Source organism: Homalodisca vitripennis, chromosome 1 (assembly GCF_021130785.1).
Source record: "Homalodisca vitripennis isolate AUS2020 chromosome 1, UT_GWSS_2.1, whole genome shotgun sequence".
In the NCBI taxonomy this organism is placed as follows: domain Eukaryota; kingdom Metazoa; phylum Arthropoda; class Insecta; order Hemiptera; family Cicadellidae; genus Homalodisca; species Homalodisca vitripennis.
Genome location: NC_060207.1, coordinates 180,422,956 through 180,444,827, shown reverse-complemented (window position 1 = coordinate 180,444,827; position 21,872 = coordinate 180,422,956). Strand labels below are relative to the sequence as shown.

General features: G+C 32.1%; 1 protein-coding gene across 2 annotated transcripts in view; it reads left to right on the top strand.

The window, feature by feature from the left end:
- Window positions 1–21,872, top strand: part of LOC124352805 (translational regulator orb2) — a 902,153-nt gene that overhangs the window by 1,992 nt on the left and 878,289 nt on the right. The window lies entirely within an intron of this gene.

Sequence of the window (21,872 nt, the reverse complement as noted above, 5' to 3'; positions counted from 1 at the left end):
TATTTGGCCATCTGCATCATTTTATTAGAAGTGGCTTTTAATAGAATATCAGAATAGCTTTTATCGTCATTTAGAGTAAAAAGTTGAAAGGTAAAAAATAAATCCAGTTTCAGGTAAGATTATTTTTATAGCCTAAGTCTACAAATTGGTGTTTTATGGATGTTTTAATTCATATAATTAAAAGAGTTCATAAGGAAATAGTCTAAACTGTGTGGTGTAACAGATGATTTTAATCTCCCTGGTAATGAAACTGATGTTGTCTCGGTTACATAGCCTGCACTCTCATCTCTGAGCTACGGAGGATATCAATTCTAGTATTAGATCATATATTTCACTATTCCTTCTGTTATTTTGATACTGAACTGTAACAAACTAAGATAGAGATGATCTCCTTAGCCTAGCGGGTGCTCTGTGTCCCAGTGTGTGGAATTGCAGTTGGTTCCCGGAAAATTTAAAACGGAACTTGTCAATAGATTTTCAAATCCAGTAGTTTTAAAACAAGGCAGCTATGGTTGAGAATTTAGATCGTCTATGTTTCATTGGATTATAAAATTTATAAATAAACATTAGAATAGCTTTTAATGCAACAGAGCTTAGACTTCATATTAAACCCGGGAACTAATGTTGTTTGACCACTGCTATCTGAATAAATAAACTCTGCTTGGAACACTCAATCTTAATTATTAAGACTTCTTATAATTTAGGCAATAGTTCCTGTTCGATTATATTATATGGAGTTACAATACGTTCAACTTTAATTCAACAACTGTAAATAAAATACTTGGTTTAAGAATAGGCTATTTTGTATTGTGGATTAAATTATCTTCTAGTTTAAGTGATGCTCAGATGAAAAATATTATTGAAATAGTTTTTGTTTTAGCTATAAATATTTGAGGTTTTACCAGATTAAATAAAAAATGTAAAATTTAGAATTCTATTTAAGGAACATAAATCAGACATGTAGGGGGGAAAATGTACTGTCCATGTTCAGAACGAAGCAATAATTATAACAGCCTAATTTGATTTATCAATGACTATGAAGTTAAAAATCGACTCCCAAAGTTCTTTGGCCTATCAAGATATTTCCTTTAATGACATGGCATATGATCCTGTTTGTAAACAAGTTTCACTAAGCACAAAATCGTAAACTAGTACTTACGATGATTAAACTTGAACATAATTATGATCAAACTACTGCTCAGTGAACTAGTACCAGCAGCCTTTGAGGACCAATATATATATATATATATAAGCGTCCTTCCAGAAAATTAAGGAGTTAACATTCATTTCAGAATAATCATGGTGGATATAAATGGGAGTGCAGCTACTTAGAAAAATATAAATAAACTAAAACTTAGATCTACCATACCTAACAATATTTCATAGGAGATGTGACTCAAGCATTGTTCAGCTTTGGTACTAGTTTCAAGTAGAGTTAATAATCCTCTTATAAGATACTAAGACCTATGAGCTATGTAAAATAAAATTGTGGATGATGAACTATGATGTGCAAATTATATGACTTGCTGCAATCTACTTGACTTAACAGTTCAGCATAAACACCAGTTTTTATGGTAGTTTTTTGACTCAAATACAACATATTTATTTTATTTCCACAACGTACAGTGTACCATTAACATAAGCTACTCTAAATGTACTTTATCAGCAAGATTTATGACAAAATAATTCATTTAGAATTTGTAGGCATACTAAAATAGTTTTATTGATTTTCATTATAGTTTGGCAAAATGATGATTACTATCTGCAGCAAATATAGGTTTATTGTCGTAGATTCCACTTGTAGTCAATTGACACTGGACTGGCCAATGTAAGGATATATCTCCTCACAGGGTGACAACTTTATAGGCTCATATGCCTAAACATTTGTACTGCTCATCGAACTTCCAAAAACTTTCTAAATCACTAATACATTGGTTCACCCAAAACGGTTGAATCGTACTTTGAAGTTTTTTGTCATCTGTGAAAGCGGAAATTTCCTTTTTATTCTAATTTCAACCTTCTAATATATTAGGTTTTATGCATTTAAATGAAATATCATTCTATGATATTCAGCATTACGTTTGTATTATGTTCATATGGCCGGATTTTTAATCTGCTTGCCTTCGTATTCATACATTCATACATCATTCCTTGTATAAAAGGCCTATGCATATACAAAGTAGAAGTTTGCCAGACCTCATGTCACATAACAGGCTTTGCTGCTGACAGAGAATCAGGCTAAAAGAGAATTGTATAGCCCTCAGGCATACAGAATATACTACATTTCGAGCCTAATAGGTTTCAATGGGATTGGGCCAAACTCCATGGATAGAAATGCAACATTATTGAACTAATTCTTTTATATGTGGAAATGAACTTTCTCACAAAATTTAAATTCTGCAGATGAAATCTCGAGATATCCTGCAGACAGACAGGTTACATAAACACTCAGCCAAATTCCATGGAGGGACATATCCATCATGAAACACTTATATATAAATATATAAATGAAGTTATATGTAAAATGTTAAGTCCACAGCTCAATTAATTCTCGAAATATCAACTTGAGTAATAGGCTTGGTTAACACAGTCAAATTCCATGGAGAGCCATGCCCCATCATCAAACTCTTATCTTGTCTATATACAACTAAACCGATACTAAATGGAGTGTTGAAGGACCAAACAAAATGTTATGACGGTCTCTCATCAATCCAACAACTCATTGGATGTGTTACTATGCCAAATGACAGTACTTAGTTTGTTTACAAATTTGTTTGCTCAATGATTTTATCATTGCCTTCATGGTTACCCATAAAACCTCTGTAAAAATGTTCACTAACACTTAGCCAAATCCCACGATCATTAAGTTTCTTTATCTTTGACAATGCATTATGAGTAACAGATCTCAATATGAAATACATCATGGGTTACAACTGAATTTTATACAATTACTGAAAAATTTGAGTGAAATGCACCATCATTGAACTTGATATTACCTATAGTAAAATGAAAATTCATGAAAAATTTCAAATTTCAACGGTCAGCTTCTTCTCAAGATATGTATTTTTCAGCTCCTCAAATGATATACTTATACTTTGTTATTGCTCAACTAATAAAATTTGTTTAATTTTTACATATTAGTAAGACGGCATATGTTTAAAAGTATATATATATATATATATATATATATATATATATATATATATTCAGTTATTTTACCTATATTTTACATTATGAAGAGAATCAGTTAGCCTCTAAGAATAGTAAGTACAGTTTTCCAGTACTATTAATTTACTATTTTTGTTGTAATGCTAAAATTAAAATATCAAAATTATTGGACAACAGAAATGTCCATCAATATGTTATGTGCCATCTTATACTAAAATGTTAAGCAATATAAAATAACCTACTGCAAGAACCATGTCCAGCAACTAGGGGTTGTGATTTTTTACAATAGTATATTATTTATTCATTTAACTACATATTGGTTGGCCATAGGTTTTGTTTAACAGTGTTAAAAGGTATTTTTTTTTAAGTATTTTCCAAGTATTTGGATGATAATTGTCTTTACCAGCTTACCAGCTTAAATTCACTAAACATTTACCATATTAATGTATTTTGTAATGATTTTTGCTGTTGGAATGTAAAATACAATAAAATAGATAGAATTCCAGTTTTATGAACTGTTTTTACTAAAACGTGATTCCTAATACTTTGATCTAAGATATGTATAAATTGTGGATATTTTTAATTTTTTACCTATTGTATTTATTACATTAAAACAATAAAATTAAAACTGAAGCTCTCTAGATTTATCGAGATCCAATCAACTGATTATGAACTGTAGTGCTATCTTAAATATTTACTTATACATAATATGAATCAATTTCAAGTAAAAATAGCTAAAACATTTTTTTTTTCATTAGGCTTTAAATATTCATCTAGAATACTTTTTGACACATTAGCTAATATTGTCTACAGAAACTAATTTACTTTTATTTGTTTTATTGGGCTGTACTTGGTACACTACTATTACATATAATTTAAAGTTTCCTTAGGAAGCACATGAACCAAAATGGGGTAGTTTGGGGATAAGTCAAAATGTTTAAATCGGAACCTCTAGCAAGACGCCTGCCACCTCACCACACTTGAAATCTTCTCTCTTGAAATCACTAAAATGTGAAATGTGGTTTTGAATCCAGGCTTTATTTTTGTCAAGAGTTATATGGTAGCCATTTCAATTTGGCTACTGTTCTCTAAGAATATGTTCAATATTCAAGTATCTCTTCTGATTGGAAATGAGGTGGATATTTCAAGATTTTTACCATTGCAAAATTATTCACAAGTAATGAAGTTTTATAAAATAGTTTTTAATTAAAATTAAAAATTAAAATAATTTTAATTAGCCAAATTTGATAGAGTACATTAGAGACATCTAGTTTATGCAATTCTTATTCTTTTTTATAATACCTTTAAAATGATGTGAGTATGGTTTTTTTATTTTAAAATGTTGACTTACCCCCAAACTACCCCATTTTGGGGAGAGGGAGGGGATCAAAAATGTTTATACGTAAAAAACTTTTCAGTTGGTCATATAAACATGCCCCAAAGTAAATCACATCATCTCGATTCATAGGAAATTAATAAGGAGGGAGGAGACTTAAGACACACTGTATAGTTTCACACGGCAAACATGAACCTAAAGGAACCAGTTTTATCATGCAGTTGAGCTTCCATATACAGACGTGAACCAAGTGGCACCTATATTACTTTGAAATTTCAAATATCCTCAGCAGACACAAATCTAATGGAACCTTATAGATACTACAGTATATAGTTTTCTCTAGACAAACAAAATTGGATTTCACATTACTTTGTAATTTCTCCAAACTGATTGAACCTAATACATCCTCGTATTATTTTGTAGTTACTATGGTATATAGACAGAAAGCAAATGGGCCTTTTGTTTCCTCAATTAGATATAAATAGAATTAAATCCTTTATTACGTACTAGGCACTTTTACAAGAGCATATATTGATTAGAAAATAAATTTCTTTTCATATTGGAACACCATCAAATTCAAAATTGCATGAAATTGTGGAACATATAACAAACAACACACTATTAATATTGTAATAATGCCTTGACCTTATAATGCATTAAAATTACTGTACCCGTCTTCCTTAGACATATTAAATTAAAAATGCCAATGAAATGTAAAGTTTTAACTAAAAAGTCTATCTTAAATAATATTTTTATAACATGTGCACTTTCATTGTGTGAGGCAAGCTGTTATTTTTTTACTTACAATCATGTGCAGATTGAAATTGTTTACAAATTTGAAACTAAGCTGTCAATGAATTACAAGACAGTTTTTAACCCTGTAAGTGAAAAATTAGTTGATTTTTAATTGTTAGTTTTTTAACAGAATGTTTAAAAAGAAACAAACATCAAAATAACCATAGTCATTAACATTATTTTATTGTTTCGTTTTCTCAATCATTAATGTTATATATTCATTATAACCCTAATGATTGTTATATTGTTTTATCTCTTCAGAGTTTTTGTTATTATATACCTTTTTTATTTGTTGTGGAAATAATTGTTGCCATTTTTGAACTTAATAAAGAGATTATTGCTTTAAAAGAAAATACACAATTGTGCAATAATTTTAAAATTTATTGCAATAATAAGTGGACAGATAAGAAAAGCATGTACAAAAAGAGATGGTGAAGTAACATTTTGGGCAGTAACATTTTCTGTTGTGTATTTAATCCAATCAACATGTTAAATTTTAAACAAAATTAAAGGAAGTGTAGCCTGTTATTTATAACAGGTTAGCCATCCTAAGTTCTAAAAGGCCATATATACACCAATCGACTTTAATGACATAGATTCATAGGATATATGATTTCTTTCCAAAATTTCGAAATGTTTTGTTTAGTGACTATTAATAAATTGTATTTATACAATCAAATTAAATACATATGCATTTTCAGAAATACCTTTTTTACAATAAAAAATAGGGCTTACTTAATGTATATACTTATATACTGTTAATTTTAGGGTAGTTTGTGATCTATAGTTTCACATTTTCAATCTAGTGCTTGAGCCAGCTGTAGTGAAATGACATTAACCATGAAACAAAGTTAATTTTCTAAAAATTTCACACGCTTATTTTTGGTCTTGTGGGAGATGTTTCAGTTTAAATATATATATATATATTTAACATACATCCACTTTTTAATTTGTCTTGTACAGTATATACTTTTAATATTCAAACAATAAAGCACAAAGATATTTTACATTTTTTCTGAATAACTAATAAATTATGCTAAAAACTTTCTTTAAGATCGTTTAAGACCTGTACAGATGGTTCCTCAATTAATTTTGATGTGGAATTTCTTGGCAAAAATTACATTTTCAAAATAATAAAATGTGGCCTAGGAGAATTAGTTACTATTTTCACCACCTTGGTTTTTACATCTCTAAGAAACGATGTCATTAATATATTAGTCAGTTTGCATTATTTTATACAGTATGTTTTACATTATGCAACATTGCTTAATATTTTATTTCTTTGAACTATTGTAACTGTAAGTCTGTATCGTATAACAATTTTTTGTGGTGTTGGAGTAGCAAAATCTTTATCAAATTGATGGCTTAGGTCTTGTAGAATTCTATATCTGTTGACTAGTGGTTGTGGTTACTTTGACAGTATAATATTTTACTCCTAACTGAAATCTTTTTAAGATGCATGGTAAATTGATCAGTTGTGTGAAAAAAATCTCTACTTGGATTTGGACTGGATTATGTTTATTTCAAATTTTATTTCTTTCTGTTAATATTTTGTTAAATGAAATTGTGAATTCAGTTGTCCGCTTCACTGTTTCTGTTGAAGTGTGTATTTATAATATTCAAATAAATAAAAACTTTGATCAAAATTGATCTTGTATTTTGTTTATTGTTCTCCTATTCCTTACTTTTTGGTTAATTTACAGTTAAACTATTTCTCAGCCTCTTACCACAGTTTATCGTTTTACCATATAAAATTTAACGTTATCGTCATATTATCAGTTTTGTAATATAAAGTGTTATAATTACATATAGATAAATTTAACTTTAGCTAGTGTAAAATATGATAAAACCCTTTATAAATACAATTTCATGAAGACAAATATAACAAATTTATACTTAACTGAAAAGTTAGTCATGTAAAAACAACAAATTCAATTCAAATTTGAGTACTTTTTACAAATATTCACTTGTGTAATTTGAAAATAAATCTTATATTGTAAGGAAGAGTTGGGATTTTAAAAGATTTACAATTTTTATAGTATGTGATTATTTATTAAAAAATATTTGGATAAAAATGTAAATGTTTAAAATCATGATAATAAAATTTTCAATGAAATAAAATATCAAGTTGAAATTTATAAATTTAATAGTAAGTTTTAAGCCCAATTACAGGGTTTAACACCATTAATTACTGGACATCTACATCATTATTGAGGTATATCACCTTTGTCACAGTCAACAGTTTTAATTAAGTGTAGTTATAATATTTATATTTGGGGGCTTTCAGAAATTTATGTATAGAAATAATTGTGAGTATATCCAAGCAATATTTCTATTGCACCAACACGTTAATTACGCCTTGGAAAATTCCTTTACTAATGTTTTGTTCAATCCAACACAAAATGTTAATGGAATATAGAATACATGGGAAAGGAGGATGTATGCATATTCCAAGGAGAAAATTCAGACCAAGAAGTAAAATTTAGATACCACTTTTTGTATTTAGTAAATAAAAAAAAAAATGGTTTTTTCATTACTTCTAATTAGTTATTAAATATAATGTTTGGCAGTAAATATATTGTATGAATAAATAGTGAATTTAAATTGTTTTAGGTGTCATTTTTCTAATGAAATCCATTGCAATAATACAATTGTGCGCTGGTCCTACAATGAGTTGAATATTTTATTACATAGGATGAATCCTTAGCAACTGGACCTGGTCACAGAAAATCTCTTGTTATATAGACACTTTATACGAACTTGCCAATTCAGTGCTAGGAAACTGGGTTATTAGTCATATATATATATATATATATATATATATATATATACATTCAAAATCCAAATTTGTTTATTTAATAGTCGTGTATTTATAATCGTTGGGTCAGGTGTTCTATTCTTTGGTGAAAGAATCAAAATCTGTGTTATCCATGCAGTTTAAATGAAATGCTATTAGGTATTTTAATGCTTAGAAAGTCAAATATAATGTCTAAAATCTGTTTGACACTTAATATTTAAAATGAAGCTTAGAATACAAGAAGCGTGTAAGATTGTTATTATGTTAGGAATTGTGATTTTTGGATACCTGACTACTTTCTCTATAATTTCATAAAGTATTTAACTATAATTAATGTTGTATCTCAACAATATATTTATAGTTGGATGAAATCAATTTTATGACAACATTAGACTTTACACCATAGAAACAATTTTGTAGATTCTGGCAAAATCATGTGTTTACTTCACAACTTTAAAAATTTTGAACCTACTTTAAAATGTAACTTACATAGAAAATTTCATGGTTTTTACATTGGTTGATTTTTTTTTTAAAGGATGGAAGCTTTTGGAACACTAATTCTCGCATTTACATACACGCACACAAGTGTAATCGCTTTATTTTTATTATTGCCTAATTAAGTATTACTTGTGAGACTCCCTTGACAGAGAAGTGTTGATGATGATGAAAAACAAGTGCTTGTGTCTTCTCTTCATGGATTGAGCAAGAAACAGGATCACCTTACCCCAGAGCTAGTTTGAAGAATAACTGTCATACTGGATTAATATACAACGTTTTATGTTATTAACTCCACATTACCTTTATATTAGTATAATGAAAGGTTTAAAGAACATATACAAGCTTTAAATACAAATAACATGTCTACAATAAAATCAAATTTCGATGAACATTTATTAGAAACCGATCATAATTACACAAATGTTGAAATGAACATGGAAATTTTAGATATCGAAAGGAAAGGAGAAAAATTAAACAGGACGAAAGAATTACATATCTATGTAAATTATAATAAAGATCATTACAATTTCAAATAGCAATCTTAAAAATAAGACGAACCCAATTAAAAAAAAAATGTAAATATTAAATACAGAATACTAACGAAATTACAACTGTGTTATATAAATTTAACATCTGTTTAAATGGTCCAAATGTGTATATTTAGTTGTTTATTATTTATTTAGAGGTTAATGAACACGCTGATTATGGTTGAATAACGAAAAATGTGTCTGAAAATAAAATAATTAAAAAAAGGTTTTAGTTGACCATTCATTATGCTAGTACGACGTTTTATAAAACACTCAATTTTGAAAAAAAAATACAGCGGATTTATAGAAATTATTTTTGTAATTCCATGTTTTATTACAGTATTAGTTAAGAGTTTTATGATTATGAATTAAATTTAAAAAATACAAATATAATTTGGGAAAGAATTATTTTTGTATTTTAATTGCACAAAAATTAAAGCAGTTTGCTAAAAACATGCATAGAAACTTGAACTACCATTTTGTTGTTGATAACCTAATTTAACAATATATCTGCTAAAAGCTCTATTCATTCATATCGTCTCATGTAGATTATTCTGAACCTCCTTAACATTTTAATTGGCTGGAAAGTTATTTGGTATAGCATGAGTAAATGTCAAATTTTGATTGAACATTAATAAAAATAACAAGACAAACACTGTGTTAAGCGAATGAAACTGGCAACTGTCTCTGTAATCCAGCAACTTGGAGATCGGCTTTTGAGATGATTAAAAACTAGGTTTGAGTGAATAGAGTAGGCATCCGAATACTGCTGAGGCAGTTGAAGGGACCGCCATATTGGTCAGGCAATATGTTGTCGCATCATGATCTGTGGAAAGTGAAAGATAGCACTCACTATCTCTAAATTAATAATTATACCACTTTGAACTAAAAATGAGCTATTGTGTTTTATTTCATTAATGTACTTTATTCTAGTTATCAAGTAAGATATGTATATCGTACTTTTTACTCCAAATATATAGACTAGTTGTGAATTAATAGACGTAGAATAGTTGCTAAAGTGTTGGTGTAATTAGTACGCCTACTAGTGTTATCGCTTTCGATGTTATCTGATCTTGTTATATAGTTATCCTACTAATCTTATAAATGTAAAAGTTTGGATGTAAGGAAGTTTGTCCATTCATCACGCAAGAACTACTGAATAGATTGAGTTGAAATTTTGTATGTGCTTAGATTAAACACTGGAATACCATATACGCCTATTAGTTTCCTAACTACTATAGAACTTGTAGAATCCTAACTACTATTTGTTTCCACCCCACTGGTATTTAACCGTATAAACAAGTTGAAAGTTGAAAGAGATTGAAACGTTTGTTTATTGTTAATGTTTTGAAAGTAGTAATACCTGTAATTTCTAGCCATTCCGTAATTATTACTAAACACGCACAGCGCTCACCCAACTAAGAAACCCGGTGGTTTCAGTTGAACAACTTTTAAATTCATATTTTACAAAATATTAGGAACTGCGCTTGTTATACTGTACTGCATATAGCGATGATAAAAGTACCAAGTACTAACTTTTAATAGGGATTATGCAGTTAGTAGGATTAGTTAATTTGAGTTTTAAAGTGAATGGCTACAGTTCCAATACTTCTAGATGTAATCGCAATATTAGAACAATTTAGTACACTCTGCACTCCGAATTCAGACATTTGCTAAATCATTTTTAACATTAAAACTCCATTAAGTTAAATTTGAAAAAATCCTGAAACAGATCCCATGAACCTAATGATTAATAATCGATATCAAGCCCAACGACACCAACAGAATGTGAGTTTTTAGACGAAGTTTATTAAAAATTGGCTTTTCTAATGTTCTTGCAACGTACTTTTATAGTAGGCGAAGCAAAATACAGCTTGGATTTTAATGCAGAAAACCAAAGTTACTTTGCAGTGACGTGGACAAGTGCTGTTCAGCCTGAGAAGTAAAACTCGTCGTTTAACTCAAGATGGAGGCTACATAGTCTCATTAGCACACTGAAACTCTCACTGGCCCCTCGGGACTGTGACCAAGCGTGGAAGAGAGCTGCCACCTAGGTTTGACTGTAGGATCACTTCAACAGCCACCAATTTATATTTAGTGCTCTGAAGTAAGTCTTGGAGTTACCCTTTGACAATAGTTATTAGAGAAAAGGTGTAGGTGTATCTGTTCAGTTTCTAATAAATTTTAAATGATGAAAAGACGGAATTCGGCTGTTGAAAATTTGGAAACTTCAGTGATATACCAATACAGTAAAAATTGGAATGTCTGTCATTTAGGCTATACGTAAAGCTAAAGGCCAATTCCAGTCACCATTGTTTATTGCTATTAATACGAATTTGTTAACACATTCGATCTCTGGTATCGGATTACAGCATAGTAGGCCTACATGATGAATAACCCATGTAAATATTTTAGTCTATTAGTGGATTATCAACATCAGGCGCGCACCCACGGGGGGGGGGGCTAAAGGGGCTGTAGCCCCCCCAAGAAAAAAATGTTTTGCTCATACTGAATACTGAGCACAGCAGAGCGCTCCTTTTCCACTCTTCGGAGAATCAAGACATACCTAAGAAACACGATGTCTGAGAGTAGGCTAAATGTCTTAGCCAATCTCAACATCCACAGGGAAATTCCAATTAACACAGACAGTGTATTATCCACAGGGCCGTGCGCAGAATTTTATTTAGGGGGGGTTCTATACTTATTTTATGAAATAAAAAAGAAGAAACTTAAATAAGTAATAGATTAAAAATTAATACGTATGGAAAACGCACGCTCCGTCGCTCTATCGCTCTGGTCCGCGCATGCGCGCTCCGTTTTTGGTCCCGCGCGACCAATTGTGTAGCGCGTCGGAGCTCCAATTTTTAAACAGTATATAACACAAATCAGGCGGAAAGCGCGCGCGCAATCAAACGATCGGAAATATTTGCGCGCGCATGCGCGTAAACTGACGGCGCAGTAGAGCACAATTAAACTGATATATGGAAACAATATGATATATCCCAATCTTCAAGGGGGGGGTTTTAACCCCCAAAACCCCCCCCCCCATGCGCACGGGCCTGATTATCCATACTGACGAAGACTCAATTTTGTTTTGTAAGACAGCTGATATAGAAAGATTTTGTCAAAATAAAACCAAAAAGCTTATCTGCTGGGTTTCATCATTCATTCCTATAGTCCATACTCAAAACTTGCATTCAAGGAGCTAAAATAAAGTTAAATTAATGCCTTAAAATACCGGTTTTTCTAAGGAATTTACAAAAGTTTTCCGTTGGTTGACCTAGGAACTCCCGGTCAGCCCCCCCCCCATAATTATTTTATGAGTGCGCCACTGATCAACATAGTAACTATTCAGTTTGTTCTCGAAATTTTATTTGAAACAGTTACACAAAGATTGCATATGAAAACATTCTGTTGAAAAGGAAATCGTAAAGTTACAAACAGTAACAAGGTCGATGTGAGTAATTGTACCATCGCGTGTAAGCGGCCGAGCCTTCGCGTTGTTCATTTGACAGATTAGAGTAATCGGCGATCTTATTAGATAGTGAAAATTAGTCCGAAATAATGGCGAATATGCGTGATGCCGTCAAGGCCTACGGTATGTGCGTGGACAGAATGTAACAGGTAATTTTAACATAGATTGATAATGCTGTATGTAGTTGCTTTTGCTGTTGGAGCTGGCGTGTCAGCAGTTCGGCGATTGGGTCAATATTTGTGCTTTTTTAGTTTTAGATAAAAAAATACTAATAAACTTATTAAGATTTGTGAGTTAAACTTCATTCATTAAAACGAAAATACACGATTTAAAATCTATCCATCGGTGTTTTAGATCATGTAGTTGTCAGAGATCAACCCCGTTGAAAAATATTTCATGGTAAATTAGTGCAAATTTAATGTTTTAGGCTCTTTTTCACAAAAAGATAAAAATGAATTTGATAATGACAAGCCAGTTGCCCATTAGGGACAAACTTCAGGAAATGGTAGTTATTCTAAAGTAGATGCCCAAGTAACAAATGCTCCCTTAGAATCAGTGAGAGAGTTTTGGGGTTCGATGCAGAGGAAAGAGGCGTTTAACAGTTCTACGTCATAGAATACACAGGGCGGCACACATTCTATTCCTCATACAATATTTAAGTAATGCACAGTCGTGTTAGTTACAGTAGTTACTAGTATTAATTTTAAAGATTAAGCACAGTGTACGAAATAAAATATAAATTTGAAAAAAGTCACGGAATTAATGATAATTAAATTTTTTTCAGTACTAGGAAAGTAAAATATTTTTGACAAAGGAAATGAAATAAAAAGCAACAACGATAGGTATCAACCATAAAGAATTCCGATAAGGAAGCAAACAATGTTTAGTTTGGGAATTGGTGATAAAACACGTTTCTTATTCGAGTTTAATACTACTCGAATCAAACCCTGTTGAAATGTACACACTAAAGATCGATATGAAACGTGTTTAATTCAAACAAGCAATATTTTTTAACTGTGTATCTAACTGTTTGGAGAGCGGATAAACTGCAAGATCGACATTTCACAGTCAAAACTAAAGCAACGGGCGAGGCGAGGCGAGGAAGAGGCCGGTGCTGTGGAGACGTTGACAAATAGACAAGTTGTAATAGATTTTGTCCAAGTTTGACTTGAGCGGGTCGGGCAGACAAGTTCCGATTGTCAACACAACTTTAGCAGGACCGTGCAGCTCTAACTTCATATCTGGAAACTATTGGGAAACAAACGTCACTTTTTTGCTTTGACGTGAATCTGTATTGTCATTTACTTTTCAGGATTTACGAAGCGATAAGCTAAAGTCTATAAAAGGACAATCTCTGTGCAAAGGATCTCGCTGAAACCGCATCTAAACCATGACATCGATATGAGCCCAAGATCAAGGTGGTTGTTAAGGTTAAATAGTTTTCAGACGATTTTCAAGTTTTTTTTTGTGATTGTGATTAACATGCTGTGTTAATGTTTCCTACAGGTGACAACACTGAACGAAGTTGAATGCCAAGTTTCAGCGTACTATTTGTTTTAAGATCTCATGCGGATTTGTAGATTGCGTTAATCTGATGTATGTTTAAACCCCTAACACGTTTCTTCCTAACATATGATAAAAAAAAATAATAATAAACACGTGTGCTGAGCAATCAAATTAGATTAGGTTGCAAGTCCTATCTAAGTACGCTGAGCAACTTTAAAGGGATTCGAAATGAAAACAACATTTTTAATGAAAGCACCCTCTGACCTAATGTCCAGTTTTTTAAAGGAAAATTTGATTTGTTTTTGGCTTTAATTTGGTACATATTATATCAAAGTTGTAATTATCATTCATTTTATATATACTGAAATATGAAATTATTCCAGCAAATTTCAAGAATAAATTACAATTTGCCTCTATCTTTCGATTGCCACGCGCACAATTTGGTGTAGCAGCCATATCGAGTGTATCAGCAAAATAATTATCGTGTACACATTCAACCACTGTCACTACCGTAACGTACAAAAACGCACGCTTCACTGCAAATCTGACAGGGTGTTGAAGAATACACAGAACGTTACTCAAAATATCCACCAATATATTTGTTTGCTTTAATGTGCACACACAATAATTTGCCAATGGCCAAAAAGAAAATAGCCCAAATGGTTACATCTAGAAAATAGGATTACAATTAATTGCTCAATTTATACTCGATGGTAAATATCAAATTAAATCTTTATCTGGCAGTAAACCGTAACAATGTATACTCGTATCACGCTTATTTGTTAACTAATGTATAAATATATGTCGTATATGTGTTTGCTTAATTGTTAGGGCCAAACATGGTTGGTTACTGAGGACCACTGTAAGATGAATGAAACATAATTTTAAAGTCGATGCGTGTTTGTTAATCAAGGCTGTTATAAGTTTCACAGCTCCGTTGCAATTGGTAATTTCAACATATTTTCTATAATGTTCTTATATATTATTATTTGCATTAAACAAGCACAGCATGGGTATACAGAAAAAATTAACAAAGTATAGAAAAAATCTGATGAGTTGTAAAACCAACAATTTACAATGTATAGTAAAATCAATACTGATAAATAATACCATTTATATTCAGTTAATTTATTTATTAACTATACAATAAATTAAATGTTTTGAGTTGATCGGTCAACGGAAGGATTCCACTGCTGCGCTATAGTTAGTACGTAGTCGACCTTACACAATTATATGGTGTTACTTAACTCCAACAGATCTTTTATTGATGTTTCTATTACGATTAATACGATGAATTTAAGTTTTAAGCACGCCTTACTCACCATTCTCTCTTCAGTTATTTAATGACCATGCGTGTCTAGTTAGTATTGTAATCGTCTAATATGTAATCGTCATCAGGTGCTTTACAAGGTTATTCAGTCTTTATGACAACACAATATTAGGCCTACTTAAACCGACAAAAAGCGCAGTTTGATGTGTGGCGACCAGTAAGTACTGGCAGAGCTGAATACAGAATGATGTATAATTGGTTTTTTATTTTACGATATCAATTAGCTCAAGAGGTTCATCTCATTATGTATAAGATAAGTTTGTTAAACATTCGTGAAACCCATTTTGTCCCGAAGTTCACCTGGTTGAATAGTTTATTTATCCTTTAATATCGGTTGTAAATCAAATTATATTTTCTGTATTAGATAAGGATGCATAACTGTATCTTAAGTAAATAGCCGCCCCCCCCCCTGGTTTGGTATTCCTGATAAGTATATGAAGCTTGTTCACGTAGGCTACACGAAGGACACTATCTATACTTATTAGGTAATGGGTCGAAATGTTCTTGATAGACTTTTGCAAATAATCTGATATAATTCCCATGTAGTTGTGACAAAAAGTAATGACTTTTTATGAAATCTTATGGTGAACCGGTACAAGCATGTATGTTACAATATAAAAAGTTATTGTTTGTGTATGCATTTTGTCAGCAAGAAATGTTAAGAAAATAATCTAACCAGTCTTAATTGTTTGTGGGCTTACAATATTAATTTGAAAATTGTCTGTCAAAAATCGGTTGAAAAATTATTGGTACACAATCATTACAGAAATCTTGTGTAAATGTTTCGGACAATTTGTTATTTATTAGACTTAGATTGGATAGATGGTACAAGGGTACCCCTTGATTGAGCGCATGGTTACCAACGTCTCCACTTAAATTTGAAGATAAAAATAATTATGTTAGGAAATAAATGGGGTGAACCCTAAAGAAAATGACGTGTAACTGTTGAAATTGACGTCAAAAGCGAAAGCAGAGTTTGCTTTGAGAAAGTTGTCAAACGTCTCATCTGCAGAAAGGGAAATAAACAAAGAACGGACTTGAGTCCGGGATCCGACGGACCGAAGCTAACCCATTAGGGGACAACAATAGTTTATAAACAAGTCACATAATTTATTCACCAAGTTTTAATGACGCGCCAACTTTGTTTTCTTCTCCGCGCACTTTATATTTCATAAGTGTTAAGTTGTCCGAGAGTTGGCCCCTGTTAGCAGTTTGTCGCTCGCTTCTTTTCGTGTTGTCTTGTTTGGTAATAGCGGCCACTCAGTAACTACTACAGATCTTTTGTGGTGTTATACGAAGTTAGTGTATGTACAAGTATACATGTGACTTGGTAGTCGAGTTTTAACTTATTTCAGCCAAACCGTACCTAAATCAGGACTTGTTAAGATTAAAACCACACTTTCAATGGCATTAAATCTCTTAACATCTTCAATTCTGGTCTATACTGAGTGAAATCAAATACAGTACCAAAACTCTGCGCCGTAAGGCGTCTTCAGCAGTCATCGTGTTAAACTGCCAGGTGCTGAATCATTACACACTGACAAGTTTTTGACACTTTGCCTAAGTTAAACCACGTGGTTCAGCGTTCCAGAATCTCAGTGACCGAGAAGATCCAGAAAGCGGAATCATGAAGAAGCCGAGAGTACCCTGTAGTAAATCAACTGACTGCTGTGTATTTACGCACATAAAAACTACATGTTTAACTATGCAAATCAATATTCAATTCAATATTCAGAATCCTGGCAATCAACAAAATCGAAGTGATGTAGAATGCGGGAGATAAGGTCAGAGGTCTAATGGAAGAACACTCTTCACCCGTCCACAGCCTACACGTTGATCAATGCTTTCTAGAACAAAAAACTTTATATTGAGTAAATAAAAAAAAAAAAAAAAAAAAAACAAGCTGATGGTTGAGTTCCTAAACATTTTCCTGTAGGTCTGTGACCGCGTAGTATGCCAGCAACAGAAGATGCTAAAATCAAGAGAAGCTGTACATTACTGAAGAATCTATCTGAATATTCCATTTTGCACTATTCTGAATGTTCATTACACAATAATAATTATCAATAAGCGAAACATCAAGACCTTGATTTTTGAGTTTAAGTTCAAAATGAAATTAAAAACTTATGAGTAATGTTTCTATTTAGATGGACAACGATTACAAAACATGTCCTTTGAGAAGGACAAAATTTGAACAGAAGAATTAGTGTATTACGGTGCATTGTAACATTTATGTGACGACTTTGAATACATTTTATGCCAAGTTTAACAGTTTTGTAATATTTAAAATGAAATTAAGTAAATTAAACATATAGTTTAGTAAGTACAATACAAATTGTTCGGTAACTAACGGTAAAAGATATACAATATAGACCTATTTCGTTCTGTAAAGTATCCAATCGAAAATATATTCGGAATTGCAGGCTAGGATCTTTTCAATTTAGCGACGGAGACTCACTCCAATTACGCAGTAGATACAATCTTGAGTACATAAAACAAGGGAAGGGAAGCCCTTCACAATTTGTTTTGGAGGTTTGTTTGCGTCTCTTGTTGCCTTCTTCAGATGCCGTTCTGCGTGACATGAGCTGAGTGAGAGACTTTCGTGATCATTCGAGACGACGATATTTTTCCAGCAAGATGGTATCTGATCACGTTTGGTTTGAACACTACATTTGTATACGGTATAGTCTGAGAAAACTATACCATTATATTGTTGAAATACTTTGCCATTAATTTTTACTCTTGTTTAGTAACGTTTTGGAGATCTTTCTTATGAGTAGTCAAAGTGAAAAGCCAAAATTCTGTATTCCATTGATCAATACATAATTGAAATAGGAATCGTCAATAAATATAATTAGAGTAATAGAAATGGATGTAAAAACTGTAAGAAATTTGCAGGAAAGGTTTACCAATTAAACTTCACATAAACTACCTATCAAAATTAAGAGAGGAAGAGCTTCCAAAATATTGTTTATTGTTAGGCTTGTTTAGTACTTACGTTGTTTAATCACATTTTAAGAGAACCTCGAAGATATGATCACGTGTGTACTTGCAGAGCGCTCAAGACAAACTTGACATCAATGCAGCTTAGTCTGGAATTAGAGGAACAACTAACTAACTGTGCTCGCTTGATATTGTTCATCTAACAAGCTAAGTTTGTCATCGAACAATTAACTTTATTTTGTACTGTTAAGATTCCGCTTTACTGGCGGCCATATTAATTTTTGTCGTTTAAGATCCACACAGAAGGTTATGCGAGTGTAGGACTACTGTTCTAATCTTTGTCATGGGGTATGTACGGTGTCTCATTTCAATGCTATGATTAGTAAGCTTATATATAATTTTAGTTATCCCAATATTATGTCTGGTTAGACAACAGAAATCAATAGAAAAATTATAACAATGATAGAGTTGTATAATTACAAAAAAAACTCCCACAGCTAAGTTGTAATTTTTAAATAAGATTTCTTACATTATTCTGCGGCCTAAAAATAAGAAAGAAACTTTTGTAAAGTTTGATATTGTCCTTATCGGGTTAAAATCAATATCGTTTGAGTACATCTGGTAAAATAATTTCAAATTTGATTACATTAGGTTCAAATTATTTTTCATAATTTGTATAAAAAGTATTGAAGATTTATGAAAATTCGTTGTTATTTTGTAACCTATTCGTATAATTGAAATAAAGTTTTTTTTTATCTCTGTTAAATCCAAAGAAGATGACGGTTTCTTCTGTTGAATGTGTTATTATAGTTTTAACTTAAAAACATATCTATTGGGCGGATTTGTACTATGTTCGTCCGAGGATGGAATTTCTTTTAGACGTCTAACTGAAGAAAATTTCAACCTTTTTTGAATTTGACGGAGGTAAGCAAACCTATTAATTGTCTTTTAAAACCCAGATTCCCAGATTAATTATGAACTTCTGAAATCCAAGTGATTATATGATAGGAATATTGGTATAGGCCTGTCATAATCTTGAATATTGAAGGCTCAAATTTAGTATCAAATACCTCTAAACAAAAAGTTGGATAGGTTAATAAGCAAAACCAGGTGTTTAATCACATTGATACTGATCATTAAACAAGCAATGTCCCAAACAGGAATTAAAAAATGTTTTTGTGCAGTTTCATAATGAAAAATTGAGATTGCTACTGTTGATTAGAATTTGTATTATTCATTACAAAATTACTCTATTACTGGATGACCAAAAAGACAAAAAAGTGCGGTTGGATTTCATTAGTGGCCCGTGAATATTTGAGCACTATCGGTATTAACAGGTTGGTGCCCACCGGTCGCGCAGTATTATCGACCGAGGGAATGATAAACTGGAATCTAAACGTGTCGAAAACTGGTTCAGTAAATGTGAATGCAAGAAGCTGAAGTGTGAAAGCCCGAAACCAATCTGTAACTTGTGAGTGTTCCAGGAGGCGATGTGAGAGAGAGAAGCCGTACACGCGACACGAGACGCCCGGAGCGGGGCTGTGGTACCGGGAATGTGATTGAATACCTCGAGTGGCGGGGAAACAAAGCTGATTCAAGCAGGATAATCTTGATCGTAAACGTAAACAGCGAGGCAGTGAGAGGGGAGACGGGATCTGCTGCGACAGAGATCACATCGCGTTCCGTTCTGCGGCAGCCATTTTAATATTCCACTTGTGCCACGGCTTCAATTTCCCGCTCGTTGTGTCGCATTTACACGACTCTAGCTAATAGCTATTTACATCAACACTTGTTTCCGGACCGGGGCAGTTTGGGTTGTAGTGTGTCTGCGAATAAAACTCGCGTTCTTTTCATTTTCACGCTTTGTAATAACTGCAACTGTTATCAGTTTACAGGACAGTTAATTAACTCTCCATTGGGTGTTTTTTACAACTAGAGTGTATTAAAACTTCTATTTCTGTAATCGCGCTTCGCGATCTCGATATTCGTCATCAGATCCTCTCGAATATTGATCTGTTACGTGATGTGTACTGTCTCAAAGGTTGTTTTTATCGTTGATGGCTGAATGCCGCAAGGCCATCTGGCCGATATTAACAATGAATCGATAAGTTCGTAAACTAGAAATGGTTTCATATCTCTTTCAAACAAATAGAGACTGTTTTAGTGATTTGTGTTACTATTTAAGTATTTATGTTTTATAGGAAAACTGTAAATTTTGGAGATGGATAATGGAATTTAATTAAGCAAGAGTTTAATTTTGAATTATTCCTAGAACACTTTTTTGTAATAACGTGTGATAGTTAAAATTTGAGTTTGCAATCCTTTCTCATAAAAAAACATCAATATTTATCTGTCATATTTTGTTCCTTTCTTGTAAATATCGATATTGTACCTATGAAATGGCCATCTTGTTTTTTAAAGGAATAAATGGGTCTTTTTCGTTTAAGGGCCAGCACTTTACAAACATACTATACCTGACTGACAGTGAATTTAATCGTTTTTTTTGGTGTTATTAGTTCTTAGGGCAGTAGTCCAGGTACTACTTCTAGTATAAACTCGTCTTATCTTATCTGTGATAAACGCGCGCCGCTTATCTTTTGCCTGTAATGAAACCTGCGTTAGTTCTGTGAGTTATACTTAGTTTTTCTTGTTCAATAAAGCGTGGTGAGTTGATCTGGGCTTGGACTTTGCAAGCGCGAGTTAATTTTTTTCTAAAAGAGCAAGCATCGCGTGATCTGAGTTTTGAATAGGCAAGCTAGGGTCTTTTGTGCTGGCCCTTAAACGAAAAATACCCGAATAAAGTAAATTTAAGTATATATTTTGATGTTGGAGCTCATGAAATATGAAATATGCAGAAAGATCCAGTTGTTTATTTAAATTAGAAATTGTATTTGTAATAACGTTGAATTAGTTAAAATATAACTGTGATTCCAGTAGCTTAAAAAATAGACGATATTCATTTTATATAATAAATACACGAAATGCCATTAAAAACCCCAAAACAGTATTAAAATGACGAATGAAAGTTAAAGTAAATGACTGCGTTTACTATTTACGACAGAGTAACATGTGGAGTGATAGGACGGAGGGCGGTCTGTTGGCGGGAAATGTGGGTTATCAATCACTGATAGCGAGGAGTGGTCTGATAGTGATAGCGCTGCACTGTCTGTCCCTCGCCTGATAGTGGAGATAACACTGTTGGTGTGGCGTGGTGGCGCGCCGCAGAGTACGCGCGGGAACTTAGCAAGTTGTACTGTACACGTGTCACGTGGTACAATTAGCAGAGCGCGTACATCTGTTGGTCGTTTGTCTGTGAAACGTATCTCTCTTCACTTGAACACGTGTTGCACGATATACATTAGATTAATATTAGACTTCTTACAATTTGTATATACCATGTGTAAATGAAAATATTTTATTTAACATTTTTAATAGTAAACAGTTGGTAAATTTCAGCAGAGAATGTTGAAAAGGGAAAATAATTTACATGGGATAAA